The sequence below is a fragment of the Trachemys scripta genome, chromosome 1 (assembly GCF_013100865.1).
Source record: "Trachemys scripta elegans isolate TJP31775 chromosome 1, CAS_Tse_1.0, whole genome shotgun sequence".
In the NCBI taxonomy this organism is placed as follows: domain Eukaryota; kingdom Metazoa; phylum Chordata; order Testudines; family Emydidae; genus Trachemys; species Trachemys scripta.
In genome coordinates, this window is record NC_048298.1 from 64,709,512 (window position 1) to 64,730,112 (window position 20,601).

Sequence of the window (20,601 nt, forward strand, 5' to 3'; positions counted from 1 at the left end):
AAAAGCCCTAGTATAGATGCAGTTAGGCTGGCCAAAAAAGTCATTTTGCTGGGATAGTTTGTTTTGTTCAGGGAACTGGTATAAGCTATCCCGGTATCAACTCCTTTGCAGGTATAAGCTGTGGTTCCACGAGGAGGCAAACCCTTTCCAGCATAGGCAAGTCCTGAGTTTCATTATATACTCTCCCCATGTACTTCTCCCCTGCTCATGCGTATGATGCCAATCAAAAGTAGTGGCAAAGTGAGCCAAGCAAGGCATAACTGTGGCCTAATTAAGTAGTTCTCCAACCAGGACCCAAGAACCAACTGAAGTGTCTTGCAGTGACCACAGTTTAGTGTTAGTGAGGAACTGGGATCATATTGATGAGTGTGCTGAATGGGACAAATTGGTGGCATTGAATGGGGATGTGTAACAGGATCACCCCAATCCTGACATCAGACCCTGCCTCTGCCTTAGGTTCCCCACTCTCATGGAAGCCGGAAGGCCAACTCCCCCACCAGTCTCAGTATTTTTCCCCTTTTCCCTGGGATGCATTTATTGTTCAAACACTGTCAAGGCTGATTCCCCATTCTGGCACTTTGAGTGCAGAAGGTGAGGGCCCGCAAGGATTCTAAAAATTAATACCAGCCACTCCATGCTGGTATTAAACTCCCAAGGTTACAGCTTTTCTCTGACCTTGAATGGGTAGATGCTCCCTCCACCCAAGTGCAAAAAACCCTCCTTTGAGAACCCAGGAAGGAGCACTTGGGAATTCCTTCCTGTGGAGTACCCTCCAGCCCCTTCACACCCCCCAGGGAAGAGCGGAGAAAGAAAACAAAGAAAATCAGCTGTTGTCACCAGCTAATTAAACAACATGTACACAAACCTCTTAGGACACAAAAATCCAATCTTGTTCTTAAAAAAGGTAAATTTTATTAAAAACAAAAAGAAAGAAAATACATCTAAAAACTCAGACTATTGCTAGATTTTAAAAAGAACCACTTATAAGGATTAAGCATCAAAATAACTTTCTTGAGGTCCAGCTTAAAGGTTACAAGCAAAACAAAAGTACCTGGGGTTAACACAGAGGCGCCCACAAGCCATAAAGAAATAAAAGAGATAAATCTAATGGTGTCTTCCTAGACATTTCCTGATCTACTTACATATCTGGGGTTTTAAATGAGTAGTTTCTAGGTATGATTTGGTGATTTTTCATACCTGGCTCAAAGCTTCTTACAGCATTGCTGCTCTATGTCTCCTCTCCGGGAGAACAACCACAGACAGACAAAAGGGGAGTCTTGTTTCAATTTTAAAAAGTTCTAGCCTTCCAATTGGCTCTTTTGTCTAGGTGCCCACTCACTTCCCTTTACCTATGCATGCAGTCAGACTTTTTAACCCTTTACAGGTAAAGCAAGTAGAGAACAGCTACTAACAGGGATTTTATAGCTAACTGGCTGGCTGGCTGTCCATAAAAGGTAGCTACCCCTACCCCTTCATTTATCACAAACACTAACACAGTTCAACATCAATCATAACAGGTCAACCATGTCCTCTGGCTCCTTTTAAAACCTCTGCCTCAGAGCCTCTCTGTTGCTGCCTACACAGCCCAAATCCTCAGCCAATTCCTTCAACCTTTAGGTCCTTTTCCCGACCCAGGGTCTCCGGCAAGTCTCTCATCAACTGAGCTGCTTGTTGGGCTTGTACCTCACCCCCCACCCCCAGGAAGCAGCTAGCTAATCACGGGTGAGACTTTGCTCAGCTCACTTAAAGGGGCCATCCCACCCTGTGACAACATGCTCGTGCAGGCCTAATGTGTTAAATATAATCAGAATATTCTTCTGACCAGCAGCATACAATCAACTATTCAGCGTGTCATTTAATAAAAATGGAATATTGAGAATGGCAGAGGTATGCAGTAAACAAGATAACCAAGAAACTCAACCATGCCAGAAATAAATATACTGATCTCTAAATCTGAGCTCCCAAAACTATGGAGGTAGAGTGGGGTTGATGCTGTACACAATGAAAAGTGATGATCCTTATAATTGCATTGTCATGTAGGAGCATCATAGTTTACATGATTTGTAAGATCAGCTGCTGTTCTGAGGTTCTAAAACAATGTAACATAATATTGGAACTGTTAGTCAATAGGGATAAACTTTGAATTTTGTAAATTTAAGCCAGGCCACTTATTAATGTAACTTCTGAAAAGAAAAAGGAACATGCCTTTCTAACCCGTTAGAAAAATTATTTCAAACAGTAATGAAAGTGCCTAGATGACATGATTCTCTTGGATTTTCAAAAATATTTAGGTAAGGTGTTTAAAGCAGAAGTATGTGAAATGTTCTTAATAAAGTACAAAACTACTTGGACTTCAAATTTCTCCCCATTACATGATGAACTAAAAAAAAGAGGGAACGGTTCTGCAAAAGAAAATCGACTTGTGTATTTTTTTAAAGAAATGGGCCTGTTTTTGAAAAAAACTGGACTGTGCCTTAAAATTATGAACAATCACGGCTTTACATGCATTTTGTGAAAAACAGCCATCTTTCATGAAAGCAAAATTAAGGATGTGCAAAGCTACCTGGAAAAAAAAATCTGAATGAAATTTTGGAAACAAATTAAATTGCAGACAGTTTCCTTCCTAACAGACTTGTCAGGCAAATCAGTACCTAAGAGGTAAAAGACAATGAGCCAGCTTCTCAGCTGGTGTGATCTGGCAATAGCTCCATTGATCTCAGTGGAGCTATGTGGATTTAAACCAGCTGAGGATCTGGCCCAATATCTTACTGTGGGTTAAAGAGAGGTTTGTATGTGATAGAGTGCCAGTGAATGCCTGTTCCATAGAATGGCATGAAGTTAATAGGAACGTGCCTCAGAGATCTTTACTGGGGCCATGTCAGAAACTGGCATGGCTGCTCTCATTGGAAGCCTATATCCCTGGCCTTGCAGTTCACCTGGTTAGACCTTCACCTGTGGATTAGCTGAGCCATGGTTGATTGTGGTCAATGCCTCAGGTAAGCAGGCTCAAAGAGTACTCGTCAGGCTCAGAGATGATTCATTACACAGCACTGTTCTTAAATATATTTATTTCTCATTTATAATATTCTTGGCCAGTAACATCCTAGTCTAAATCAGATGCAAAAGAAATTATACCATTGTACAGTACCATGATACAGAACCATCTGAAGAACTGTGTCCAGTTACTTCTATAGGGATGTACATAGTCATAAACTCCATCAGACCATGCCTGCACCTCCACCCCACCCCACTGCTATCACTATGTACCTTATATGCCAACCAATTTAAACTTTTAAGCACTCATTAGAAAAGCAGATACATTTCCAAACAAAACTTTGTTAAAAAAGCATAAATGTTAAAAGTGTTTCTATGGAGTCCAGCTAACACCCTTCAAAATGACGTTCTTTACAAAGACTCAGCACCTTTTAAAAAAACACCTAGTTAAAAAGTCTGGAACTGAAGAGTTAAGAGATCTAACTAGTTCCTTGCTCTTCTGTAATCCTACATTGCCCATTATCACCCCACCTGGCTTTCGATGTCAGATTTTAACTTTGTTCCCTAATGATTGTAAAAATATATGGAAAAATCAAAATAACAAATTAGTAAGCGATTATAAAATCCTGTTTCCATGCACGGGATCTACTTCAAATTTGCTCCACATATACTATAATACTACTTGCCACCAAAAAGCTACATGTTAGTAGTTGCTGCTCAACATATGCCCCGATTTTACAAATTCTTAAGAATATGCTTCACTTTATGTATATGAGCAATCCCAATGAATTCAATGGGGCTTCTTATGTAGCTAAAACTAGGCACATAGGTTCATAGATTCTAGGACTGGAAGGGACCTCGAGAGGTCATCGAGTCCAGTCCCCTGCCCACATGGCAGGACCAAATACTTTCTAGACTATCCCTGATAGACATTTATCTAACCTACTCTTAAATATCTCCAGAGATGGAGATTCCACAACCTCCCTAGGCAATTTATTCCAGTGTTTAAACACCCTGACAGTTAGGAACTTTTTCCTATTGTCCAACCTAGACCTCCCTTGCTGCAGTTTAAGCCCATTGCTTCTTGTTCTATCCTTAGAGGCTAAGGTGAACAAGTTTTCTCCCTCCTCCTTATGACACCCTTTTAGATACCTGAAAACTGCTATCATGTCCCCTCTCAGTCTTCTCTTTTCCAAACTAAACAAACCCAATTCTTTCAGCCTTCCTTCATAGGTCATGTTCTCAAGACCTTTAATCATTCTTGTTGCTCTTCTCTGGATCCTTTCCAATTTCTCCACATCTTTCTTGAAATGCGGTGCCCAGAACTAGACACAGTACTCCAACTGATGCCTAACCAGAGCAGAGTAGAGCGGAAGAATGACTTCTCGTGTCTTGCTCACAACACACCTGTTAATACATCCCAGAATCATGTTTGCTTTTTTTGCAACAGCATCACACTGTTGACTCATATTTAGCTTGTGGTCCACTATAACCCCTAGATCCCTTTCTGCCGTACTCCTTCCTAGACAGTCTCTTCCCATTCTGTATGTGTGAAACTGATTTTTCCTTCCTAAGTGGAGCACTTTGCATTTGTCTTTGTTAAACTTCATCCTGTTTAACTCAGACCATTTCTCCAATTTGTCCAGATCATTTTGAATTATGACCATGTCCTTCAAAGCAGTTGCAATCCCTCCCAGTTTGGTATCATCTGCAAACTTATTAAGCGTACTTTCTATGCCAATATCTAAGGCATTAATGAAGATATTGAACAGAGCCGGTCCCTAAACAGACCCCTGAGGAACCCCACTTGTTATGCCTTTCCAGCAGGATTGGGAACCGTTAATAACAACTCTCTGAGTACAGTTATCCAGCCAGTTATGCACCCACCTTATAGTAGCCCCATCTAAATTGTATTTGCCTCGTTTATCGATAAGAATATCATGCGTATCAAATGCCTTACTAAAGTCTACAAAAACAACGAGGAGTCTGGTGGCACGGTGCCACCAGACTCCTTGTTGTTTTTGTAGATACAGACTAACACGGCTACCCCCTGATACTTTACTAAAGTCTAGGTATACCACATCCACAGCTTCTCCCTTATCCACAAGACTCGTTATCCTATCCAAGAAAGCTATCAGATTGGTTTGACATGATTTGTTCTTTACAAATCCATGCTGGCTGTTCCCGATCACCTTACCACCTTCCAAGTGTTTGCAGATGATTTCCTTAATTTCTTGCTCCATTATCTTCCCTGGCACAGAAGTTAAACTAACTGGTCTGTAGTTTCCTGGGTTGTTTTTATTTCCCTTTTTATAGATGGGCACTATATTTTCCCTTTTCCAGTCTTCTGGAATCTCTCCCGTCTCCCATGATTTTCCAAAGATAATAGCTAGAGGCTCAGATACCTCCTCTATTAGCTTCTTGAGTATTCTAGGATGCATTTCATCCGGCCCTGGTGACTTGCAGGCATCTCACTTTTCTAAGTGATTTTTAACTTGTTCTTTTTTTATTTTATCTGCCAAACCTACCCCCTTCCCATTAGCATTCACTATGTTAGGCATTCCTTCAGACTTCTCGGTAAAGACCGAAACAAAGAAGTCATTAAGCATCTCTGCCATTTCCAAGTTTCCTGTTACTGTTTCTCCCTCTTCACTAAGCAATGGGCCTACCCTATCTTTGGTCTTCCTCTTGCTTCTAATGTATTGATAAAAAGTCTTCTTGTTTCCCTTTATTCCCGTAGCTAGTTTGAGCTCATTTTGTGCCTTTACCTTTCTAATCTTGCCCCTGCATTCCTGTGTTGTTTGCCTATATTCATCCTTTGTAATCTGTCCTAGTTTCCATTTTTTATATGACTCCTTTTTATTTTTTAGATCATGCAAGATCTCGTGGTTAAGCCAAGGTGGTCTTTTGCCACATTTTCTATCTTTCCTAACCAGCGGAATAGCTTGCTTTTGGGCCCTTAATAGTGTCCCTTTGAAAAACTGCCAACTCTCCTCAGTTGTTTTTCCCCTCAGTCTTGATTCCCATGGGACCTTACTTATCAGCTCTCTGAGCTTACCAAAATCTGCCTTCCTGAAATCCATTGTCTCTATTTTGCTGTTCTCCCTTCTACCCTTCCTTAGAATTGCAAACTCTATGATTTCATGATCACTTTCACCCAAGCTGCCTTCTACTTTCAAATTCTCAATGAGTTCCTCCCTATTTGTTAAAATCAAGTCTAGAACAGCTTCCCCCCTAGTAGCTTTTTCAACCTTCTGAAATAAAAAGTTGTCTGCAATGCAGTCCAAGAATTTGTTGGATAGTCTGTGCCCTGCTGTGTTATTTTCCCAACATATATCCGGACAGTTGAAGTCCCCCATCACCACCAAATCTTGGGCTTTGGATGATTTTGGTTATTTGTTTAAAAAAAGCCTCATCCACCTCTTCCACCTGGTTAGGTGGCCTGTAGTAGACTCTTAGCATGACATCACCCTTGGTTTTTACCCCTTTTAGCCTAACCCAGAGACTCTCAACACTTCCGTCTCCTATGTCCATCTCTACCTCAGTCCAAGTGTGTACATTTTTAATATATAAGGCAACACTTCCTCCCTTTTTCCCCTGTCTATCCTTCCTGAGCAAGCTGTACCCATCCACACCAACATTCCAATCATGTGTATTATCCCACCAAGTTTCAGTGATGCCAACAATGTCATAGTTGTATTTATTTATTAGCACTTCCAGTTCTTCCTGCTTATTCCCCATACTTCTCGCATTTGTATATAGGCATCTAAGATACTGGTTTGATCTTTCCTCCCAGTTTTGTCCTGACCCTCCTTTCTCTCTGCCAATATAGCCCAAACTCCCTCTCGTTTCCGACCCATCTCCCAGGTCTCCATGTTCCCCACTTACCTTCAGGCTTTGCTCACCTGTCCCCGTCGAACCTAGTTTAAAGCCCTCCTCACTAGGTTAGCTAGTCTGTGTCCAAATAGGGTCTTTCCCCTCCTCGAAAGGTGAACGTCATCTCTGCCTAGCAGTCCTTCCTCAAATAGCATCCCGTGGTCTAGGAAGCCAAAGCCCTCCTGGCGACACCATCTTCGCAGCCAGGCATTCACCTCCATGATGCATCTGTCTCTGCCTGGGCCCCTACCTTTGACAGGAAGAATCAAAGAGAATACCACCTGCGCTCCAGACTCCTTCAGCTGTATTCCCAGAGCCCTGTAGTCACTCTTGATCCACTCAGTGTCACACCGCGCAGTATCATTTGTGCCCACATGGATGAGTAGCATGGGGTAGTAGTCAGAGGGCTGAATAATCCTTGACAATGTGTCCGTAACGTCTCGGATACGGGCTCCCGGCAGGCAGCATACCTCCCGAGATGAAATGTCAGGGCGACAGATGGGCGCCTCCATCCCCCTCAGCAGAGAGTCTCCGACCACCACTACCCTACTTGCAATGGTGGCAGCAGACCTCCCAGCCTTAGGGGTACGAGGCTTCTCCTCCTTTACTGTAGGGGGTGATGCCTTCTTTCCTGTATCAAGAAGAGCATACCACAGCGGAAGGGTTCGGAGCACGGGTGAAGCACTGCCTGCTGCCAGAAGTAACCAGCTGCCAGTGTCCATCCTGAGCCATCTCCTCCTCCACCAGTGGTGTATCAGCAGTCCTGTGTACTGGGACAGCTACCTCAGCTGTCTCCACATGGACACTGTCCAGGAATTGCTCGTGGATCCGGATGCTCCTCAACTTAGCCACCTCCTCCTGTAGCTCTCCCACCTGCTGCCTGAGAGATTCCACCAGCAGGCACCTTTCACATTGGATGGTCCCCCAGCCTGGATATCAGTAAGTGGAAATTGCAAGTTACAGTCTCTGCAAAACCACACCAGGATCTGGGTAGAAGCATCCATGCTCAGGCGCTCTGTCTGGCTACAGGCGCAGGTGGAGGAGACAGAAGCAGTGCTGGCACAGGTGTTGCAGGTCTTCCTAACCATCGTAAGCCTCCCTCTGTCAAACTCCCGTCTGCAGCCCCCTGTCCACTGAAAGGGTTGTTTAAGCAAGAAGTTTTAGGTTTTAAGGTGAATAAAGGGAAAACAGATAGAACCGGCAAGGGAACTTCGCCCCTTCCAAACTCCCTTGTGAAACTTCCTGTTAGCAGTCCCTGGTCGCAAATGATTAAGTACACTGTTGAATCAGGGCCTGTTAAGGACACAACTAAGATGTGGGCAATCATGCCTAATGGCCAGAGCCATGGGGGGTAGCCAGGCCTGGAGGTTAAAGCAAAGCTGAGCTGTAATCAAGGATCAGAGCCACGGGACAACTGGGGGCGTCATCGAGAGCAGAGCTGACAGTCAGAACCAGGGATAAGAAGCCAAATGCCAAAGTCAATGGACGAGCCGAAGAGTTGGTCAGGAAGTGGAGCTAGGGGTCAGAGCCCGGGGTGTCAAGGATGGAGAAGGGGAGGGGGTGAAGTAGGCACAAGAACAGGTGAGGGTGGGCAGGTGTGGGCAGAGAATTCATTGAGCAGCCAGCAAGTGCTGGGTGTTGCTGGATCAAAGACTAGCTAGCTCTGCCCCTCCACGAATCAGGAAGTGCAGTCAATCAGGCAGCCCCTATTAGGATCAGCTGTGTCCAGTGTGTTGCTAAGAGATTGCCCCTTCTGCAGCTGGCTCCCTGACCAGGGCCATAAGTACTGTAGCTTTCTTCACTTCTTGGAATTTATCAAGTTCTGGGTGCTTCTGGCTCACAAAAGTTCTTTAGGAACTCTCATGGTTGCGGCTTCCTGTCCCCTGTTCACAGAGTTCACTGTCACAGCCCTTTATCTTTTGCAGATCCACACCTTCATTTTAATTAAGAAGTCATAAATGCAGCTTTTGCCTCACACAGAGCTTCCAAGCAAAGAAATGCAGCTCTCTTGATATGCAACAACTGTAAATCTCTGCAGTCATCCCAAATAAAGGCAAAGAATCTATACTAAAATCCATGTAAATGACATAGGATTTTTTAAAACTCTGTTCCATTTTATGGAACTATTTAAGGTAAACACCCTTATTTGGTATGAATGCCAATTTGGTATGAATGCACCTTGGGGAACAAATTATTTTCTTATTAACAGTACACTGTGAATCCAGAGTATCTCTTATGGAAGGGGACATGCTTTGGATTTACTTTGGTGTAACTAAGCAGAATTTGGCACAGTAGTTTTGTTGCCAGGACAAGTTAACTTTTCAGATTTCCTCTAACTTTTTTACACAATGATCCCTTTATAACAAGAATAAATAGACTGATTGGCTGATTGAAAAATCCGGGTACTTGATAAACAGAAGGTAGGTTCAGACGTTCAAGCACCTAGGTGAACTCAGTGATGAATTTATAAGCAGAACAGGAAGGCATGAACTAAATGGAAAGAAATGAATGGCGTGATTTGGGATAGGATTATTCCTAGCAAATTGTAAAGATCTATAAGACTGTAATCAGGCCTGCGCTTTGGTATGGCTCAAATGTCAGGGCACTGAGGAAGCAATAGGAGCAGATCTTGACTACAGTAGAAATGAAAATGTTAAGATGGATGACTGGAGTTACAAGTTTGGGCCATGTTCGGAACACATGAAATGAAGATGGTACCAATTAGAAAAAAGTTGAGGCAGTCCAGGCTTAGATGGTTTGTTCATGTGAAAAGAAGATTGGAAGGATATATAGGAAAGAGGGAGGTAAACTTATAAGTCAAGGGTAAGAGAAGGGTTGTAAGAGTCAAAACTAGGTGGATGGTTTGTAGGTCATACAAAAGGATCTGATTAGCTGTGGAGTTTCCAAGGAACTGCTTCAAGACAGACTAGAATGGAGAAGAAGGACTCAATGAGATGACCCATATAAAGGGTTAAAGGCTAGAAGAAGAAGAAGAGTTAATAGACAGAAGGAGAAAAAATCCCTTCTTGATCAGAGGTCAGATTCTCATCTAGTATAAATGGATGTGGCTTGACTGAAGTCCAGAATGGAACAAAGACGCTATTTAACAATATACAGCAAAATGTACTATAATATTTGATGCACTAACACATTTGTGAAATCAATAATCACATAGTGTAGAACATGAACCATTTTCCTTAGTGAAAGAACTAACAAAATTTCACCTTGGTAGTTTGAACATCTTGAGAAAGTGTTTAAAATTCTATTTTGGTTAAAATGCTCTATAAATATTTTTGGTTTCTGCCTACATAGCCATTGGCTCTGGAGTACAATTATTTTCCAGTGTAAGTTACAGCAATATCCATCACAGACTAAAAAAATAAATGAAAACAGCAGATTTATAATCATAGAAAGCTTATATCACCTATTGTTTTAAAACCCATGAATGGCTGCCAGATGACCAAAAACAAGTCAAACATCCGTCCTGGAAAATACAAAATACATTCCACCTGATCACAAAGTTCTTCATACCAGCATGAAATCCATGGCAATTGTTTCCTTCCCATAACATTGTTGTGGTTATTACAGCTAGAGCAATCATTATTAAAATCAACTTCCATCCAACAACTGGCCTTTCAAGAACAGTTGAAAAAGAGCCAATTTTAACTCTGAGAAAGTGCTTGTGAAATCTTTTGTCCACAATTTCGTAACTCCTCTGCATATCTGCATAGCATATGCACTATATTAAAGATATGGGTAAAGGTTTTTCTGACATATTGTATTTTGAATATACATTTAACAACTTATGTTGAAGCAATTTAACAAATGTAAGCCTCTGTGTGTCTATTGGTAGGTCTCATTTCTCTCACTGGTTGAGACATTGAAAGGAGTGCAAACAAGGACAGCGGTGGCTAACCTCCCATAGGCCTCAGCAGGAGTTCCATGTGTAGAATGAGAGGCGAACACTATAGTAAGGCATGAGGAGCAGGTGATGCGCTGTGATATTTTGTGCCGTCATACTAAACGTGTCAGAAGTAATATATCTGAACCCTTTGTATGGGGGTCACACTTAAAACGGTCTATATCCAAGAGAAAATTTCCTGTCTTTAACATGGGAAATACCCCTTGACTGAGGGAAATATTTCAAAATGATTAAAATGTAACCACCATAGTACAGCTCTCATTTCCTAGATGGTGCATACTGTTGTACTGTAATTGTCAATGTGAAACCATTTGCAATCTCTCATTTCAGCTGACAAACATTCAAATCCTTGTGCAACATGCAAGGCATTCCAAGGTCCCATAGCACTTCCCATCAGATTGGGTCTTGAACCCTCCATCTTGATGCCTGGACACATTCCAGTTCAAGTAACTTACATTCTTGCCCTTATAATTGCAATTCGATATGACATTCATATTCACTCCTTATTCTGAAGTGTTGTAGTGTGGTCTAATCCATCAATCTGTTTGTCTGTCTGTCTATGGTATATCAAAGACACATATCAACATGGTATCTAAACAGCTCCTCATTTCAGTGGTGGGAAAAGTGGTTGCAATTCATTTCCTATTTGATAGGAGAGTGTAAGTTGTGCTTCACTGATAGGTGCTCCTCTTTTATAATCACTTTCTGTGACTATTCTAGGCTTGGTCTACACTACCCCCCTAATTCGAACTAAGGTACGCAACTTCAGCTACGTGAATAACGTAGCTGAAGTTCGAAGTACCTTAGTTCGAATTAGTTCGAACTTACCTTGGTCCACACGCGGCAGGCAGGCTCCCCCGTCGACTCCGCGGTACTCCTCTCGGCGAGCTGGAGTACCGCAGTCGACGGCGAGCACTTCCGGGTTCGACTTATCACGTCCAGACTAGACGCGATAAGTCGAACCCAGAAGTTCGATTTCCAGCCGTCGAACTACCGGGTAAGTGTAGCCAAGGCCTTAGAGAACAAGTCTCCTGGCAGATACATTTATAGAAACAGTGAAATTTAAGCCAATACTACAGAATATTGACAGAAAATGAATGTTGAACTTGTAAACAGAGGCACGTGCATGGGAAACCTAATCCAGTCTGGGAGCAGAAATAAACAATGTGACGCTGGTGAACAGTCAAAACTCATCAACACAGCGTGAATTTCAGATCTTCACTACCCATAGCAAACCACTAGCAAACAATCTTCAGACCAAGAATTAGCTAAAGAAACTATTTGACAAATATTTTAAAATAACAAAAAGCAAACTGCTTGTAGACAATTCGCAAGTAGGACAAAAAGTGATGTTCATTCAATACATTGAATTAAGTCTACAGAAGATTTTTTTTCCCCTGGTCTTATCTTAGCTTTAGGAACGCAGAAATTCATACCAGTAAGTTGAATGTTGATGGCTTTGATGTTTCAGAATTTAGCACAAGCTGCAATTCATGATTATAATGAAACAGGGACTGTTGGAAACACCTATCTTACAGTAAAGGAGTATGATGCATGGAAAACCTTTGCCAAGAAAACACATTGAAACAACAAAATCAATATTTACAGATTCAGCCTGGATCTCTCTTAGCTGACAAACCATTCAGGTACCAGGCCCCAGACAACCACAGAGTGAACAAGCCTATGGATAATGGAAACTATTACATTTATTAAATAGAAAACCTGTTAAACTATTATATATAACAACAATCAATGATGATTTAGATGCAATCCTTTAATGGCATTCTTTGAAAATCACATTGATAATTACCCTTATTATACATCATGAAATCATGAGATTTAAGTTTGAGATTTATTTCCTGAAAAGGAAGTGTGGAAATATATTAAAGGGGGCGGATGGGGGAGGAGAGAGAGAAAGAGTGAGTTTATTAAGTTACTTAAGTAATTAAACAGAGTCCTGAGCAGCAGAACTGTTGGTTGAAATCCTGGCTCCATTGAAGTCACTGGGGCCAAGATTCAGCCTCCTGGGTTCTGTTCCTGCCTTTGCTGCTGATTTCCTGCAAAACCTTGGGCTAGTAAGTTAATTACCTCTTTTAACTTCAGTTTCCACATCTGAAGAAAGGATCTAACAATCCTTCCCCACCTCATGTAGGTGTAAGAAGGTTTCATTTATTAGCATGGGTGAAGAACCTGGAGCACGTGAGGTGAAATATGCTTTACAGGTTGTTATTACCTTCTCCAGGTGACCTCCAGGCAGCTGTGGTTGGGAAAATATACATCCCTTCCCCCCCACCCCAGTGTCACCTCTTCCCTCCTATTCCATCCTGCTCCCCTCCTTGCATAGATTTTGGACGAGTCAAGAGGCCTTCACAGACTCCAGGGAAAGTGGGCGGAGGCTACTTTTGTGGAGGAGGCTGAGTCTCCACTCTGTGCCAGAGGAAGAGGTCTGCACCGGGATCTGGGGGCATGATTTCCCCCTTCGTATACAATTTCCAAGAGCAAATAGAAGGAAGATTCAATCCTGCAAACCTCTGAGTGCCTCCAAGTCCTGAAGAAATCAAAGGGAGGAAAGGGTGCTTGCAAAAATCAAACCTATAATCATCTCTCAGCTGCACAAAGAGATCTCAATAAAGAACAAAAAGCTGGGAAATCAAAAAACACTCCAAAAAACCAGAGCTCTTCAGTGAAAGAGGATTGGAATTCAGAATTCTGATATTGGTGGAAAAACCTCCCAGCCCATTGGTTTATAATCAAATTGCCTTGGATAAAATCAGAAGGGATCCAAACCTTCAGTCAGATCTTGAACTGAATCCGGATTCAACACTTCCCCAGTTCCACATACCTTTGTCACTTCCTGGTAGAAATTGATCCGAGGTGGATTTCTGAATCCGAACTTTTGCAGGGGAAGGTTTCAAATCTGAATCCCCAACTGGATTAGGAACTTTCTCTAGAACTGGTTGAACCAAAAATTCAAATTTAAACAGCCCCAAATCTTTGGGAATATTTGAAATCCAGCCTACACTAGCTTTATATCAGCTGAGTTTTCCTCCATTCCCTGCACATTCAGGATAGGTTTAGTGGAATGAAGGGACCTAAGCAGAGCCAAGGATCTGGCTTTTAATTTTATGGTTTCAATCCTATTTCAGGAACTGCTAATCCTCCATATTAATTTAAAAATAAAGTCTGCTGCCTCATTCAATCCCATTTTTAAATAGTGGTTCCAGACCCTCAGTCCCCCTTCCAGCTGGAAACCCAGTGATTCCAGCTACCTGGGGATTCCCCTGGTATCTCTGGGCATGGTGTACAGTTGGCACAGCTGACTCTATAATCCCCTCCCTCTCAACCCCTGGTGCAAGGGTGATGTTGGGGTAAGACTGGAGTGCTGCTGTGATCCCCAGCTGCCAGTGGAATCTGGGACAGCCTTCAGGCTGCGGGTTGAACTGGCTCCAAACATCTCTAGGGACCACAGAAACAGAAAGGTGGCTTACAGCCCACTTTTCTGCACACTGAGATGAGCGCTGGCAAGGCTGAGGATGTGGTCCCCATATCTTGACTCTTTTTTTTTTTTTAAAGGACTTGACCTTTTTCGGTTGCCCGATTTTTCTTTCCTTTCTTATCCACAGTCAGCATTTATGTCGCGTTGTTGTTACATTCTTTCTTGCCAGTTGATTAGCTTTCCAGTCATGGACATATTAATGATCCCTTGCTTGTTTATAACATTCCTGACAAGGCTTTTCTGTGTCAGATTTTACCATGAACTATAAACCTTTTCTTTTTCTTGTTTGGTATTTCTCTCCCCGCCCCCCAAATGTTAATCCCTTATGAGAACAGTATCTGCGAGAACCCCTTTAACTAGTGTAACAAATTATACTTTGAACATAGTCTGACCCATACTCAACATCATGTTTGTGGCAATTAGATATTTCTTTTGGCTTTGATATGATAAATGACCAGTTTATATTAAACAGACATGGCTATTAGTTGTGACTTACTTCCCCTGGCAAAGGCAAGGATTTGTCGACTTTCCTCTTACCATTCCTTTCCTTATAAACTGAAAAATTATGATTTGCAGGTATGTTTTCTGCTATTCCAAAGGGCTCAGTTCTTGGCCCAGTACCTTTCCTCTGTCTATTTGATTCTATTGGGCAACATCAGAGTTCACCATGACCTTGAATATACCGGTAATTGCTGTTCAAAAGAACACATCGATTTATTGTTCCATTGAGGGTTTACTGTCAAATTCCATTTTCAGATATTACAGACATTAAGATTAAGCAGCGGATGTGGTCTCAGCAATTGGCCTCTGGTTGCTTTAAAAACTGAGTTAATTGCTAATGCAGAAATTTAAATGAGTTGCTTTGCTGATGCTGAAATCTCCGGTACAACATAGTGGCTCTGCCAGGGACGTTGCAGCATGGACAATGTAATCAAAGCAGCCTGTCTAGTCAGAGGAGCATCTATATTAATGGGCTGAATTAATACTGGGCAAAAGGGACATTTGCCTCAAACTCTGGGATTAATGAGTCCCCATGTGGGGTATTATGTACAGGGTCTTTTGTAGTGTTGTAGCCGTGTTGGTCCCAGGATATGAGAGAGACATTGTGGGTGACATAATATAAAAGATATTACCTCACCCACCTTGTCTCTCTGAGAAATGGTCTTGTCCAGCTACTCACTTACCTTTCTATTACTATTGACTTCAGTGCCTTCAGTCTGAAAAAATCTAGTGGAGGACAACGAAAATGATTAGTGGGCTTGAGCACATGACTTATGAGGAGAGGCTGAGGGAACTGGGATTATTTAGTCTGCAGAAGAGAATAATGAGGGGGGATTTGATAGCTGCTTTCAACTACCTGAAAGGGGGTTCCAAAGAGGATGGATCTAGACTGTTCTCAGTGGTGGCAGATGACAGAACAAGGAGTAATGGTCTCAAGTTGCAGTGGGGGAGGTTTAGGTTGTATATTAGGAAAACCTTTTTCACTAGGAGGGTGGTGAAGCACTGGAATGGGTTACCTAGAGAGGTGGTGGAATCTCCTTCCTTAGAGGTTTTTAAGGTCAGGCTTGACAAAGCCCTGGCTGGGATGATTTAGTTGGGGATTGGTCCTGTTTTGAGCAGGGGTTTGGACTAGATGACCTCCTGAGGTCCCTTCCAACCCTGATATTCTATGATTCTATGATCTATTTGTTTCTCATATGCTACAGTGGTCACACTTAATGTCTGGCTAGTTTCGCCTAGATAAATAGATGAGACTACCTAGCAGTATCTGCAGCTGTCCCCATATTTGCTGTAAGGAGCACTACAAACACTGAAGGAGTAGTATTTAGGTCAAAGGCAACTGGCAAGCCTTTAAAGATGACCACAATAGCATTTTGCTACAGATGGATAATCCATTGAAAGCTATCTGGGGATTCATCCCAATTAAGAATCATAGCAACATATAATCACAACAGATGAATTATATGAGTAAAAATTCATCATAGCCTGAAAGGAATTTTGGCCAGCTCCCATGAATCAATAACAGAAGATGTTCACCTTAGCCCTGAACACAGTGTTACCATTACTCTTGTCTCCAAGGGTGAAATCCTGGCCCCATTAAGTCAACAATTAACTTCAATTGGGCAAGAATTTCATCCAAAGAGTCTAAAGGGTGTATTCTTATTTTGATGCAAGAATGGTCCCCTGGGAATATCAAAATGTCTATGCCCTTGAAAGTTTGTTTTTCAAACTGCAGAAGGCAGTGCTATGATACAGCTGATAAGTATGATCAAGAGCAGGCTAGTATGGAAAAAGTGAACTTGTACTTGGCCCTAACTTCACTTATGCCCAGCGCCTCAGCTTGAGCTGGCCACCAAGTTACTATACAAAATCTGTCAGGTGTGTATGATTTATCTTTAATGACTGACATGCAGCAACTAATCATTTCAAAGACTTAAGAATGTATCTATGAGACTGTCCTCTTGCTGAGATTGATACCTATGTTATTTTGCATGTGGCTTGTAGTTATTTTCTTATATCAGCAAACTATATTTTATCTGTATAGGATACAACATGTGGCAAGGACTATAAAAGAATGAATTATCTCTAATGGTGTTGTGGGCTGGAGCACTGATTTCCCAGACCAAAATAAAACAGTCAGAGGTTTCCTGAACCAGTGCTAGCTCCTGTTCTTGCTATGTCCCCACTTGTTCCCTACTGAGCAGGCCCGGGTTGGGCTTATTGTTAATTTATTGACTGGGGAAGCCTTGGCTTGGGCATCTCCCCTCTTGGAACTGTCCAGCCCCCTCCTGGGCCAGTTGGAGGAGTCTATTTGAGCAATGTCTGTGATCTTTGCTGACCCTCACTGTCAAGACCACACTTCAGGCGCTATGACAGGGATGTCAACCTCTGGCCAAATATGCAGCCAAATTCCGCCTTCTGTCTGTGCACATTGAATGGAACAAGGCAGCACAGTGTTACCTTATCCAGCTAGAATTCAATGAAGACACTAAAGAGGAGTTGGAGCAGGCTGAACCTCCATCCAATCTGGATGACCTAATTGATTTGTTCATTCAAATTGATATCCCCCTGACTGAGCAGTGCCATGAGCATGGCTCAGCACTCTGAAACCTGCCAATACCCTGGACTGTGACTCTTCACCTGCGCACTTCACTTGAGGACCTGGAACCCAATATGACCAGGTCAGCTGGCATCTACCAGGAGCAGAAAACCACAGATGCTAAGCATCAGTGCTGTGCTTATATTGTTGGGGACCTGGACACTTCACAGCATTATGTCCGGCAAAGGCTGGGCTGGTCTTTGGGTAAGGAAGCCATCAGGCCACAGCCTTGATAAAGGAACCTGTGCTGGACCAGTCTGCTCCCTCCTTTATAAATTCTTGGCTCCCTCATGCCAGTGTCAGGACAGAGGCAATTGCAAACCAGCATCCGACACACCTCCGATTGCCACTTCAGATCTGGTTTTCTTTGAGTCCTCAAGACTCATAGACCAGCATGTATGAAGCATAGCATGACCAGATGTCCTGATTTTATAGGGACAGTCCCGATTTTGGGGTCTTTTTCTTATATAGGCTCCTATTACTCCCCCACCCCCTGTCCCGATTTTTCTCATTTGCTGTCTGGTCATGATGTACCTGATTCTCCAAAAACAAATAATGATGAACTGATCCAGCATGTCCTGGAAGATGCCATTAATAAAATGCTGGAAGGTTGATGGGGCATTGCACAGGCTGACTGACATAAAGAGGTATTTGAAATGGCCAAACTGAGTGTGGAAGGTCTCCCCCTCACACATGTTCCAGGTTATAGATCCCATGCGGCATCTTGGAAAGACTTCGCATGAACTACTTGTATGCCAAGCCAGAGAAATACCAGTTCAGCCAGGATACAGTGGAGTTTCTTGGCTATGTCATCTCCCCTAAGGGACTAGCTATGGACCCAAGTGAAGTGGCAGCTATCACAGATTGGGCAGCGCCCAAAGACATCCATCGAATACAATGCTTTCTGAGTTTTGCCATTTTCTACGGATGATTTATCAAGGGGCCTCTCCAGTATGGTTGCCCCAAACACTGCTGTCCTACAGAAGACAGCCTTGTTTGTCTGGTCTCCAGAAGCACAGATTGTATTTGATCACATTCATGTCATCCACCATATTGATCCACTCAGACCCAGCCAGACCATTTGCAGTGGGGAAAGATGCTTCAAACGTTGTGTTGGGAGCAATCCTCTCCCATTTGGCTGACTCTGATGGTCACCTTCACCCTTTTGCCTTTTGTTGTGCAAACTTATCCCACTGGAACAGAATTATGACATTTTAGACAAAGAGTTATTGGCTATTAGAGTGACTTTTGAGGAGTGGCAGCATCTCCTGGAAGGCGCTAAATTCCCAGTCCAAGTTCTGACTAATCACAAAAACCTGGAACTCCTGAAGGCAGCCCAGCATTTGAACCAGTGGCAGGCCCACTAGTCTCCTTTACACACTTCAATTTTGTGATCACTGCCACCCAAGAATAAGGAATGGGAAGGTGAATACATTATCCCAAAAGGACAAGTATTGCCTGGTATGGAAACCCTGTGCATGATCCTGAAACCTTTGAATTTTATTGCTGGTACCACAGTGCATAACCATCCATCTGGTCTCTGCTGCCCAATGATCCATTCATGATTAAAATCCATTGGGCCCTAAGAGATATCAATGTTCAGTCGAACCTGGTGTTCACACTCCATGATGGAATCCTCTACTGCAAGGAGAGCATCTACATGCCTGAGGGCACAACCAGGCTCCAAATCCTATGACTATATGCCATGACCCTCCTCTGGCAGTCTACTTTGCATGATTCAAGACCCAGAACCTGATGTCTAGGCACTTCTGGTGGCGAGTGCTGTGCACTTCCATAGCAGCTTATGTGAGATCCCGCAATCTTTATTCCTGGATGACGACCCCCATGACCCATATAATACCACTGGCTCTCCTCCAGCCCTTGCCCACCCCATCTCAGCCGTGGACTTTATCATGGAACTGCCACCCTCCCAAGGACACACCATGATTCTAGTCGTAGTGGACCTTCTTACTAAAATGGTGCATTTATACCATGTTGAGGCCTCCCCATCACCCAAGAGACAAGCCTGCCCTTTTGAAGAAAACTTCTTTTACCTCCAGGGGTTACCAATGAGCATAGTGTCTGACTGGGGATCCCAGTTCATGTCCCATTTCTGGTGGTAATTTCCTGTGCCCCCTGGGAATCAACACCTGTTCCTCGACCACTTACCACCCAAACACCAACAGTCAGACAAAACAAGTCAGTCAGGTTTGGAGCAGGACCTATGCAGCTTTTTTAATTACCATCAGGATGATTGGCTGTTGCTTACCTCCCACAGAATTTGCCTACAATAATGCCACATACATCTCCATCCAACACACCCCTTTTTTGCCAATTATGGATTCCATCTTTGCTTTCACTCCAAGTTCCCCAGTATGTCTCCAATGACCACCTTTGCTGACCTCATCACTTGCATCCATCAGATAAACCAAGAGTTTAAACTCTGGTTAGAAGAAGCTAAGGCAACATACAGATGATATGCTGATCAGCATTGTCGGCCAGCCCCTAGCTTCTCAGTAGGGGATAAGGTCTGGCTGCTCACCCAGAACCTTAGATCTACTCACCCATCTGCAAACCTGGACCACCAGTACATGGGGGCCTTTCAGATTACAGAACGGATTAATATAGTAACCTTCAGGCTACAGTTACCAGAATCTCTTAAGGTCCATCCCATATTCCAGATCACATACTAAAAATATCTTCCCACATGGCACCATCCCCCTGCCTCTACCAATAACCATTCAGGGTCAGGAAGAATATGTGGTTCGGCAAATTCTGGGCTCTCGCTGACTACAGGGAAGGCGCCAATACTTAATTGACTGAAAGGGATATGGCCCTGATGAATGCTCGTGGGAACCCACAGAACACATCCATAACTTTGACCTCCTGCTCACTTTTCACTGCATCTTCCCAAAGAAACCAGGCCCCCAGGCCTCTAGCGGGGGGGATACTGTCGGGATTAGGGCTGCAGCAGAGACAGTCTTTGGGCAATCCAACAAGCATAGCTGGTCTGCAGTATATTACCTGGTTGATTGCATCACCTGATTGGTAGGAAGGGCAGCTGGCTGGCTTTAAGCACAGCAGCAGCTGCAGCTTCCTTGCTGCTCAATGTCTATCGTGCCATTCCAGTCCCTGTAGCAGCAGACATCCAGTCCCTGCTCCTAACCTGCATCAGCTCTGGTTCCTCTTCAGTTCCTGCCTCTCCAGAAACTA